The sequence below is a fragment of the Trichomycterus rosablanca genome, chromosome 1 (assembly GCF_030014385.1).
Source record: "Trichomycterus rosablanca isolate fTriRos1 chromosome 1, fTriRos1.hap1, whole genome shotgun sequence".
NCBI lineage: Eukaryota > Metazoa > Chordata > Actinopteri > Siluriformes > Trichomycteridae > Trichomycterus > Trichomycterus rosablanca.
The window spans coordinates 10,248,366-10,260,561 of NC_085988.1; the positions used below are offsets into that span (position 1 = coordinate 10,248,366).

The 12,196-nt window shown below is 40.4% G+C and overlaps 1 long non-coding RNA gene across 1 annotated transcript; it reads left to right on the forward strand.

Annotated features, from left to right (window-relative positions):
* Positions 1 to 8,025: 8,025 nt before the first annotated feature.
* LOC134318774 (uncharacterized) lies at positions 8,026 to 11,943 on the forward strand. Its single transcript, XR_010013429.1, has 3 exons — positions 8,026 to 8,101; positions 11,633 to 11,667; positions 11,754 to 11,943. It is a non-coding gene; the product is annotated as an uncharacterized LOC134318774 (long non-coding RNA).
* Positions 11,944 to 12,196: the final 253 nt, after the last annotated feature.

Consider the following 12,196-nt stretch of genomic DNA (forward strand, 5'->3'; position numbering starts at 1 on the left):
CTTTAAACATGAAGTTAAACATTTCAACTTAATTGCCCCTTAAAGCTTGACTTGTTGTTGAGTTTTTTGTTTATCACATAGAAAAATCAACAACATGCAGCCTTCAAGCCCCCTAATCTATAAAGCTCTTGTGACTGTGGACAGTGACACTTGTCTTTTAGCTTTGTTTACATTAGATTTGCATAATCTGGTATTTATTTAAATGTTAAAGCTGTTTTATTATTGAAACATATAAAATGATGTACTGAAATGACTATTATGGGATGTTATTATGTTTATTAGTTATAAAATAAACGTTTCACAGACTCTTTTATTCTTTTATTTATTAAAAGTAACATTTATTAAAAGTAACAAATTAAAGTCGAGATCTTAAACAAACTGTGGTCAGTTATAAGTTAAACACATTCGGAACTAGAGCTGCTTCACTTCTCATCCCCCTGTGTGTTACTTCCTGTACAGAGCATGTGGTTTATACCACCACTAGCAAATGGAAGAAGAGACATTTTTATTTTGTGCTTTCATTTCCTGGTCACTCACAGAACTCAACAGCACAACAACAAAACAACAACTGCAGTGTGTTTCAGTTGTTTACCACTGTTCCTTCTTTGGACCACTTTTGATAGATACTGACCACTGCAGACCGGGACACACCCCACAAGAGCTGCAGTTTTGGAGATGCTCTGACCCAGTCGTCAAACTCGCTCAGATTCTCACGCTCACCCATTTTTCCTGCTTCTAACATCAACTTTGAGGATAAAATGTTAACTTGCTATATCCCCCCACTAACAGGTGCCGTGATGAAGAGATAATCAGTGGTATTCATCTCACCTGTCAGTGGTTATAATGTTATGCCTAGTCGGTTTATATTTGTGGCAAAAGCAATTATGAGAATATTATGTTAACACAGAACATGTGCTGGTGATACTCAAACCTACCCAGAGAGACTGGTTTCTAAACCTCTAATTATTTATGTACTAAGTAGCTAACAATAAAATCCTATTAGACAATAATACGGAGTCCCAACTCCTGTGTTTTCACAAGATTTAGCAGTGTGGGTGTGGGTATTTGTCGTCTATCTATTCAGTCAAAGCACATTTGTAAGGTACTGATGTTAGACAAGAAGGCCCCGGCTCACAATCAACATTCCAGTTTATCCCAAAGGTGTTCAGTGAGGTTGAGGTCCAGGCTTTGTCCAGGCCACTGGAGTTTGTCCTCATCAAACCTATTAAACCACGCCTTTATGTAGCTTACGTTTGTGCACAGGGGCAGTCCTGCTTTTATACACCTATTAGCAATGGGTGTGAAAACCTAGGAAGCTTCCAACTCAGTGCGGGGTGTCACATACTTACTTACACCTAGATTCAATCCAGAGAAGCCAATCCACCTTCTGATGGAGAGATGAAAAGAACATGTGAGACTTCTCACAGACAGTGACAAAGGTCAAGTATCGAACCCAGGTCTTAAATACATACACCAGCCAGGCATAACATTATGACCACTGACAGGTGAAGTAAATAACACTGATTATCTCTTCATCATGGCACCTGACGAGGGCCAAATTGTGATGACTAGATGACTGGGTCAGAGCATCTCCAAAACTGCAGCCTACCTAAACATTGTTGCAGACCATGTTCAACCTTTCATGGAAATGGATGCTGCGCCCTGCCACAAAGCAGCACAAAGTTTGAGGAGCAGAACAACCAGTTTGAGGTGTCGACTTGGCCTCCAAATTCCCCAGAATCAATCCAATTAAGCGTCTGTGGGATTTGCTGGACAAACAAGTTCGATCCATGGAGGCCCCACCTCACAACTTACAGGAGTTAAAGGATCTGCTGGAAACATCTTGGTGCCAGATACCACAGCACACCTTCAGGAGTCTAGTGGAGTCCATGCCTCAACAGGTCAGGGCTGTTTTGGCAGCAAAAGCGGGGCCAACACAATATTAGGAAGGTGGTCATAATGTTATGCCTCATCGGTGTATGATGCTATGTAACGCTCACTCTAACAGCTGCACCACGGTGCAAGGCCTACAGCAGGAGCTTATTGGACAGTTGAGAACAGGAAGTCGGGGCTTGTGGTTAAAGCAGTTAAAGCTAAATGAAAATTCTGCTGTGCAAACAGAGTTTTTACATTTCTACAGTTTATACAGCATCACTGGAGCATCTCTGTTAGAAATGAACAAACTCCCGTCCACATTTATTCTGAACCTGCTGCTTGGTGAGTCCACACATATCAAAACCCAATTCAAATGTTTATATAAATATAATGTCAAATGTACAAGTTCGGGTTATAAGCTGAATTTAATGTACTTTCTTTTTTTAGGTTTATTTTCACTGTGTTTTGTTCGAGTCACTTCAGCTGATGTGAGATCTGTTCATCCTGGAGAAAACATCATCCTGCACTGTAACATCACTGCTGATTTTATATTCTGGTACCGACTGAGATCTGATGAGCTGGAACTGCTGATTTCTGCTGAAAGATCTAATGTGAACACAAAGTTTGGGCTCATTAATAATCTGAATGAGAGTCACTTCACTATAAATGAATTCAGTGGTTCATTATTGATTATTGGGGTTGGAGAGACAGATTTAGGACTTTATTACTGTGGTGGTAGAAATGAGACTGAGCACATTCAGTTCGGGAAATCCATCAGACTGAACTTTATAGGTAAGTGTAGATCCTTTTTAATGCTGTGTGTGTGTATGTGTGTGTGTGTGTGTGTGTGTGTGTGTATGTGTGTTATTTATCATGTTATTTTATGCCTCTAATCAGATCTAAGCAGATTTTTTGTTTTATGTAGCTATTTTCCTTGATGAGTCTTATTTGATTTAGAGGTTTAAAAGAACAGGGTAAAAAATACATTTCCTTTACTGTTGATGGTTGACACTGATTTCTTTACATTTATTTCATTAATGAAACGTTTTGTTGTGTTGGTACAATATGAACACATTTAGTATTATATTATGTTCGTCATTTGATAAAGATGCACCCATCAATATTTGAGTAGCACTGTCACCTCACAGCAAGAAGGTCCTGTGTTCGATCCCCAGGCGGGCCGGTCCGGGTCCTTTCTGTGTGGAGTTTGCATGTTCTCCCATCTCTGTGTGAGTTTCTTCTGGGAGCTCTTGTTTCCTCCCACAGTCCAAAAACATGCAGTTAGGTTAATTGGAAACACTGAATTGCCCTATAGGTAAATGGGTGTGTGTGTGTGTGTATATGTGTCTGCCCATTGAAACAGCACCCCTGCGACCCTGATTGGATAAGCGGTTAAGAAAGTGAGTGTGTGTGTGTGTGTGTGTGTGTGTGTTATTTTATGGATTTATTAATTTACCACATGCCTCTAATCAGATTATTGAATTTTCTTGTTAAACAACACAAAACAGCATCTGAAAACAGACCGGGTGGTTCTGAGGCTGCTGGAATAGAAAAAGTGAGAAAATGAGAATTGGTAGATAATATTTCAGCATGTCCCAAACACCATACACTAGATACTAAATAATATGTTAAACTAGGGCTGAGCGGTATTACCAAAAAATTGTATCACAGTATTTTTTAACTCGAACTATGTCTGTGGCTGATTTTACTGTCATAAGTACATAGAATATAAAAAGTTGTAATTTCAGCATGTATATAATGAAGGTTTTGAGGACTATAAGATTTGCTCAGCCCCACAAAATGACACAATATATGATGGAATCGGTACGCTTGAAACAGATGCAATATATACGATTTCATTCTTTATTTAATATTTAAGTATTGTACAATTACCCTCAGCTCTCCCTTCAACAAATAAAATGACTGCAAAGCAGAATTTAAAAAAATCCATACAGTATGAGGAATTAAAGACAGTATACCGAATGTACCGTCATACCGCCCAGCTTTATGTTAAACTGAATCTTTACAGTCAGTGCTAATATTCTGAGCACACTGTATAGAATATTGTGCTTAGATCATGACTGCCATTCAACTTGCTGTCCAAAGCAGCATCCGTTTGAATAAACCAAGTTTTGGATATAATTCCAATTTATTATAAGTTATTATTTGTTATAGGAGAGCATAGAGGACCACGTTGTAGATCTACAATTACTGACAGTAGTCCATCTGTTTCTCTGCATGCTTTGTTAGCCTCCTTTCATGCTGTTCTTCAATGGTCAGGACCCCCACAGGACCACCACAGAGCAGGTATTATTTAGGTGGTGGATCATTCTCAGCACTGCAGTGACACTGACATGGTGGTGGTGTGTTAGTGTGTGTTGTGCTGGTGTGAGTGGATCAGACACAGCAGCGCTGCTGGAGTTTTTAAATACCTCTGACTTTACATCTACAAGGTGAACCAACCAGGAAGGAGTGTCTAATAGAGTGGGCAGTGAGTGGACACGGTATTTAAAAACTGATCCACTTATACCAGCACAACACACACTAACACACCACCACCATGTCAGTGTCACTGCAGTGCTGAGAATGATCCACCACCTAAATAATACCTGCTCTGTGGGGGTCCTGACCACTGAAGAACTGCATGAAAGGGGAGTAACAAAGCATGTAGAGAAACAGATGGACTACAGTCAGTAATTGTAGAACTACAAAGTGCTTCTATATGGTAAGTGGAGCTGATAACATGGACAGTGAGTGTAGAAACAAGGAGGTGGTTTTAATGTTATGGCTGATTGGTGTAAGTTCATATGACAAATAAAGGTGTTTCATCTGTACCTGTATTGTTTGTCATTATTAGATGAATTCTAACATTGCAGCCCTGATCATGCACTGTATTAAACAGTCTGTATATATTTTGCTCCTTGTATTGATTCAATATTTGTTAAGATTATTTATTATTTAAACACTAGATTGGCCAGCCAGGGACATTTGTGCTTAAAATGCCAAAAATGTTGGTTATAAAGATTTAGTCACACTTGCGAGTGCACAGTAATAATTTGCATGAACTGGATGTATGGTTTTATTGGTTGGACAGCAGCACAACATTCATCTGTAGATTCGTCCACTAGCAGGTCAGACAGGAGATCATTGATAACACAGCTGCAGTTACAGTTTAATGATTTAGCATGTGGGTGTGTAAATACAATACAGAGGGTTTAAAAGCCAGAAACCTTCCGATTGATAGTCTAAAGCCTTATCATATCCACCAAGCGACCATTAATCAGATTTTGTGTGTAAAAGTGGCAGAATAAAAAAGTTACATTTACCTTAATTAGTGAGGGTGCAATTCTGTATTTTGTTTGTGAACTGGTCGGTGCCAACAGAACCAAGAACTTACATTCTAACAACCTTTTCAGCTATATAATTTCTGCTTATATAATTACCCTTACTAGTCAAATTCCAGAGCTCTTCTTAGCATTCATTTATGACCCTCTTTTCAGGACTAAAACATGTGGGCACATTGTTTAACATGGTTAAATAGGTTTAATAATGATTTTTCATGTTAAATGACCTGTTACGTTAAAATTGAGTGTGCTTCTAAATGACCTTGTAGTAGTTTGTATTAGGAATAAACATTTATAATCATATTATAGTCTTTTTAGTGAATTACTTTAGGATACTCACGTCAAAGCTTATATCACCATCTAGCGACCACAACTGGTTACACACACACACACACACACACAAACTCAAACGTAGTTTTATTGGCATCACAAAAAATGGACATTCTTATTGCGAGAGCTTAATAACATATTTAGGAAATATAATTAAACATTAGAGTAGAATAAAAAATACATTAAAATAAAAACAACAATAATAACAGTAGTAATAAAAAATATACAATATTTTAAAAAATTACAGATATAAAAACAAAAGTGTGTGTGTGTGTGTATGAGACAAGGTCACCCACTGTCCCTCACCTGGTGGCAGGTGTGTGTATAGAGTGCTGCTAGTGTGCAGCTCTCTCTGTGCTCCCCCAGTAGGTGGGGCAGTTTGTCGGGGTCTGGAAGGGAGTTAAAGTTTGGGATAATGTTAATAAATTTGAGGACGAATTGGGACCGAATGTGGTGGTATTTGGACGGACACACACACACCCACCCACACACCCACACCCAAAACCACACACACACACACACACACATCCTGAACTGTCCCTGAATCTAGATCATATCCGAATTAGAGAAGAACCAAGTTTATTCTTCTAGACAGTCCAACAATTGTCTATTCTGTTTTAATATCTTATTATTATTATTGTTATGTTTAGTACTTAACGAGAAATACAAATGACACTTGTTATATGAAGAACGTGTTGTCTTTATTGCAAAACCCCGCAACTTGGAGCAGCACACTCGAACATAACACACACCGTTATCCGCTGTCACCTGATACACACATCAGCTCAGTGACGTATAACACACAGTGGTAACGTGATACTCAGATCACGTAAATGATATAGATCACAATTACTACAGTACAATAATTACCATCTTGATTGTAAATGATCTTGTAGTAGCTTGTATTAGGAATTAACTTTATAATTACATTATAATCTATTTGGTGAAGTATGTAAGTATACTCATGTCAAAGCTCAAAGCTCTATCTAGCGACCACTAATGGTTACTCATGGTGGAGCAAGAGGAAAGAATCACATTTTATCACATGATTTTAGTAGTAGAAGTTTATTTCTCATTGGCTGCATCTACTGCACATCACACCTCTCAGAGTGAGGTGAAAGGACATGGAACAGCCACATTGTGTGGTCAGCATCTGCACATCTTCAGAGACAGAACTTCAGTCCCACAGACGGGAGGTGGTTTGCTTTTATGGCATCACCCAGGTACACATTCATAAGCTGATGGTGAAGAGTTTTATGTTATTATTTGCTACATTTTATTTAATTGTATATTAAATAAAATGTAATTAATTTAAATTATTAATAAGTAATGACTTATTTATTATAATGACTAAGTAAGCCAATGGCTTAATGGTTAAGGTACTAGAGTAGTAAACAGAAGGTACCTGGTCAAACCCCACAACTTGCTTCCTTCAGACCCCAGAGCAAAACCCTTAATGTTTTAGTTCATCATTTATTTGTTCTTAACAAATATGAATCATTAATATAGCAGCACATCTATCCTACTGCTTTAGGATTGGGGTTGTAATGTGACATTAATGTAACTTTGGTCCCTTTTGTTTACAAGTGTTTGTGGATTTAAGTTTCCTAATTTTACATTACAGTAGTGTACAATATTACAGTAGTTTCCATAATAAAAAAAAAATTAAGAAACATAACACAGTTAGGCATACAATATATGGCTAAAAGTATGTGGACACCTGACCATGAGCTTGTATATTCAGTTTTGAGCTTTTCTCACATGTATGAGATACAGATATGTGAAATGCATTTTTTCCTCTTTAATGTGATTATTAAATGTGATTTAATGATCTACACATGTGGAAATATAAAATATACAAACCATTGGCAATAAACCAATGTATCATTATTTATTACTGTAAATCGTTAAATAAAAAACTAGGATAACTAACAGTAATGCACTGGAATGAAAAAGGACACCAGGGCAGGAAGTGGGAATGTGGTGGGGTTGTACAAATTCTGTGTTTTTAAAATACAGTCACTGTTCAAGGAAGGTTAAAAACTCTGTTTTATTTATTTAGTGGGGTTTACTCAGTGCAGAATGGTTTACATCCTGGTTCACAAGTTCACCTAGTAAACATTTACACTCAAATAAATTTTGATTGTTTTTTAAGCACCATGTGACCTATAAACAACAATTACTAGAGATAGAAAGTTTATTGTGCTGTGCTACTCTAAAAGAAGATTTATCATAATATAGAAGTCTATAGAAAACTCCAAACACTAAGCACAAGGGTCATCACACACATTCCCTCCTCCATGCTGCACTCAGAGTATAAGAAAATATACGAGTTTTATAGTTTATTCTACAGAACTACAGATTTCACTTTTCCACTTTCTGATTTTATATTTCAGATCAGCTTCCTGGGACTCCTGATCTAGAGTTTCCTGATCAAGAAGCTAGTGTTAGCCTTAATGTTTCCAGTTTGATTATAATTATAATCTCATTGTGTGGTCCTTTGGTCTCTTTATTGATCTTCTGCACAAGTGTGTCCTGCTGTTCAGTACAAGGTAAGGTAATTCTTATTATTTATAGCATTGTATTTAATATTCTGATATGTAATTCAGTTTAAACAGTGATGATATTGTATTGAGCTGTATGGTGTATATACAACCCCAAATCAGAAAAAGTTGGGCCTGCATGGAAAATGCAAATTATAATAATAAAGCACAGAGTTTCTTACATTTACTTTGACTTTAATTTAATTGCAGACAGGATGAACCTGGAATATTGTATGTTTTATCTGTTCAGCCACACCTTTGTAATGTGTGCAGCAGGTGGTTTTGCATCGTCTTGTTGAAAAATGCTGGACGTCCCTGGAAAAGACGACGTCTTGAAGGCAGCACATGTTCCTCTAAGATCTCAATGTACTTTTCTACATTAATGCTGCATCACAGAGTGTAAATGACCTTTACCAAGAGTACTGACACACCCCATACCATGACACACCCTGGTACTGACACACCCCCATACCATGACACACCCTGGTACTGACACACCCCCATACCATGATTCACCCTGGTACTGACACACCCCCATAACATGATGCACCCTGGTACTGACACACCCCCATACCATGATACACCCTGGTACTGACACACCCCCATACCATGATACACCCTGGTACTGACACACCCCCATACCATGATACACCCTGGTACTGACACCCCCCCATACCATGACAGACCCTGTTACTGACACACCCCCATACCATGATACACCCTGGTACTGACACACCCCCATACCATGATACACCCTGGTACTGACACCCCCCATACCATGACAGACCCTGTTACTGACACACCCCCATACCATGATACACCTTGGTACTGACACACCCCCATACCATGATACACCCTGGTACTGACACACCCCCATACCATGATACACCCTGGTACTGACACACTGCCATACCATGACACACCCTGGTACTGACACACCCCCATACCATGATACACCCTGGTACTGACACACCCCCATACCATGATACACCCTGGTACTGACACACCCCCATACCATGACAGACCCTGGTACTGACACACCCCCATACCATGACAGACCCTGGTACTGACACACCCCCATACCATGACAGACCCTGGTACTGACACACGCCCATACCATGACACACCCTGGTACTGAAACACCCTCATACCATGACAGACCCTGGTACTGACACACCCCCATACCATGACAGACCCTGTTACTGACACACCCCCATACCATGACAGACCCTGGTACTGACACACCCCCATACCATGACAGACCCTGGTACTGACACACGCCCATACCATGACACACCCTGGTACTGACACACCCCCATACCATGACAGATCCTGGTACTGACACACCCCCATACCATGACAGACCCTGGTACTGACACACCCCCATACCATGACAGACCCTGGTACTGACACACGCCCATACCATGACACACCCTGGTACTGACACACCCCCATACCATGACAGACCCTGTTACTGACACACGCCCATACCATGACACACCCTGGTACTGACACACCCCCATACCATGATACACCCTGGTACTGACACACCCCCATACCATGACAGACCCTGGTACTGACACACCCCCATACCATGATACACCCTGGTACTGACACACCCCCATACCATGATACACCCTGGTACTGACACACCCCCATACCATGACAGACCCTGGTACTGACACACGCCCATACCATGACACACCCTGGTACTGACACACCCCCATACCATGATACACCCTGGTACTGACACACCCCCATACCATGACAGACCCTGGTACTGACACACCCCCATACCATGACAGACCCTGGTACTGACACACGCCCATACCATGACACACCCTGGTACTGACACACCCCATACCATGACAGACCCTGGTACTGACACACCCCCATACCATGACACACCCTGTTACTGACACACCCCCATACCATGACACACCCTGTTACTGACACCCCCTCATACCATAACAGACCCTGGTACTGACACACGCCCATACCATGACATACCCTGATACTGACACACGCCCATACCATGACACACCCTGGTACTGACACACCCCCATACCATGACAGATCCTGGTACTGACACACCCACATACCATGACACACCCTGGTACTGACACACCCCCATACCATGACAGATCCTGGTACTGACACACCCACATACCATGACAGACCCTGGTACTGACACACCACCATACCATGACAGACCCTGGTACCAACACATCCCCATACCATGACAGACCCTGATACTGACACACCCCATACCATGACACACCCTGGTACTGATACACCCTTATACCATGACAGACCCTGGTACTGACACCCCCTCAAACAATGACAGACCCTGGTACTGACACACCCCCATACCATGACAGACCCTGGTACTGACACACCCCCATACCATGACGGACCCTGGTACTGACACCCCCCCATACCATGACAGATCCTGGTACTGACACCCCCCCATACCATGACACACCCTGGTACTGACACACCCCCATACCATGACAGACCCTGGTACTGATACACCGCCATACCATGACAGACCCTGGTACTGACACACCCCCATACCATGACAGACCCTGGTACTGACACCCCCCCATACCATGACAGACTCTGGTACTGACACACCCTCATACCATGACAGACCCTGGTACTGACATGCCCCCATACCATGACAGACCCTGGTACTGACACGCCCTCATACCATGACAGTTCCTGGTACTGACACACCCCCATACCATGACAGACCCTGGTACTGACACACCACATACCTTGATAGACCCTGATACTGACACACCCATACAATGACAGACCCTGGTACTGACACACCGATACAATGACAGACCCTTTTGGACTTGTTGCTGATATGGTTGGATTGTCCTTTTCATATTTGGTCCAGAGCACATTTTCTCACACATTTCTGGACAAACTGGATCCTCTGATCATCTTTACTCATCACAGACTCGCAGCCTTTCCTGGATGCTGCTTTTCGCTTATTAGCCCTAAATTGCGCCCGTCCCAACTTTTTTTGGAATGTGTTGCAGACCTGAACTGCAGGAATGGATGTTTATTAATAAATGAAATGTTAAGCAGATAAAAGATGAAATATATCAGGTTCATCCTGTCTGACATCAAATCAAAGTCAAAGTAAATGTAAGAAACTCTGTGTTTATATTTTATTTGCATTTTCCATGCTGTCCCAACTTTTTCTGATTTGGGGTTGTAGGTTCTTTATAAACAGAGTGAAAATGTTGGTGTGGTGGTGACAGTGTTGATATTGTATAGAACTGTATGGTTTATATAAGTTCTGTATAAAATTGTACCATAATTAATATCAATAGTCGTTGTACTACAAGGAACATTAATGTGGTCGCCGGGTTGTTGGTATGTTTTCTCTTCCAGACATATTTCATGTTGATATGAATCCAGTTTCATGTTGGATCTCTGAACCCCTGAAGTTTGTCCATCTATTTGTATTTTATATTTCTGAGATTATTTTCTTTGTGAGTTTTCTTTTCATTATTATTTCAGATAAACATGCTGCCTCTGGTGACTCAAATGAGAAGGTACAAAAACTCATGATTAAATATATTTAATTTTTTCTTTATTATATAATTAGATTCATGATTATTATTATCATTTAAATCTGCAGGAAGTGGAACTACAGTTCAGTACTGAGTCTGATTTCACCCATCTGATCTACACCAGCTTCACCTGATGGTTCAGGAAACATACCAGACTCAACAGATCCTGCTGTGTATCTGATACCCACTGCCAGATAAAACCACAAACACAGAATTAAATATTAGTTCTTACTTGTTTTATAAACTATTTACATATTAAATTATTCAGAAATAAACTATTGAATTAAACAGAAACTGGTTTCTGTTCTCCTGAAGGACCCAGATGGATCTGGCTGTTACTCAGCTCTGGTTTGTCTTTATCACATGTATTTGTTCTTTATGTGTGGATTGATTTACAGAGACTGGTTTTCTCTGTCGTTTTTATCTTGCTTATTCAGTCCCTTCCTTAAGTATTGGCACTTCTGGTACAGATGAGTAAAACATAGTTATAAGAAATTTAGCTTCTATCGAA